Genomic DNA, 1,432 nt, shown 5'->3' with positions numbered 1-1,432 from the left:
TGTATATATATCGATAGTAAGCTTAATAGCCTGGTCGTTGTGAGTATTATGTTTTTTTTATGAGGGGGTTCGAATCTCAACTTTAATATTTTAGAAAAATTTTGAAGCTCAAACGGTTCGATCGAACTAATCTTACCAAATTTGACCGATTTTAATTGGTTCATTCTGAATTTAACCGATTCGTATCGATTCATTATCTCATTTGATCAGATTATTGGATCGAACCGATTTAGAGTTCAATTCACTAATTTTTCGATCAAATTGGCTGATTTGATTCGATTTTACTAACAATGGTTCAGAGCCTATCAAACAAAATTAGTAAAAGTACATCATATATATATATAATTTCAGATAACAACAATTAGAAGTGTTATTAAAATTAAAATAATATTTTTTAATACTTGAAAATATTTTTAATTTAAAAAATAAAAATTAAAAATATTGTGAAAATATAAAAATTATTACCGTTCATTTTTTTTATACACTTTACCTTTGTCATTTTATACGTTTTAGTCATATAGAATTTCATTTATAACTATATATGTTTGAATTTAATATACAATTCAATGTTTGAGTGTTACATTTAAATTTATTGTTGAATATAAAATATATTCTAAATACTTGTTTCGTCAATTATCAGCATAATCTTAAATTATAGTAGACTATCAATATGATAATTGAATTCCTATAAAAAAATAGATCAAGAATATTATTCATCCTCTTTAAAATATTATTCTTTATGCTTTGACAGAAAGTGTATTGTAGTTCTACAAACATTATAGTGCATAAAATCACAAACAAAAAAAAATTTTCACACGCAAAACTTACTCCTCATATGTATTTCGTATAATTTTATCATTGTGATAAACTACTATATTTACAGTGCTTTCCACACACCAGCAATACACTAAAATACCTCTATCATAATGAAGAAAAATGATAACGAATTTCGATTTTTATAGACAGATAACCCACTTTACAAGTTACGTGTCAGAATCATATCCAATCAATAGCTGACACATGTTTAGCACGTACTATGTGGTGTTACTTTGATGTTTGTCACGTGTCTAACATATAAGGTGTGTGTTGCTCCACATACGTCCACTATACTTTTTGTGTGTTGAGTCATTACATAACCTGCGTGTTGGACCTGCCCTATCTACAACGTTCACCTATTTATATATATACTAAAAAATTTTATTTTTAACAAAAATACACATTTTTTTATATAGAAAAAAATAAACCAAAATTTTTTTGTGAAAATATAAAAACTATTATCTTATGTAATTAAGATTATATAATCATTTTAATTACCATAATAATGCCCATCATAAACTCTACATATATTTATTATTGATAAGTATAAGAATTAATTTTTAATTAGTTAATAATATTTTTTAATATAAAATTATTTTTTAACCATCAACTTTAA

The sequence above is a fragment of the Arachis duranensis genome, chromosome 4, assembly GCF_000817695.3.
Source record: "Arachis duranensis cultivar V14167 chromosome 4, aradu.V14167.gnm2.J7QH, whole genome shotgun sequence".
NCBI classification, from domain to species: Eukaryota; Viridiplantae; Streptophyta; class Magnoliopsida; order Fabales; family Fabaceae; genus Arachis; species Arachis duranensis.
Note: the sequence above shows the minus strand (reverse complement) of the source record.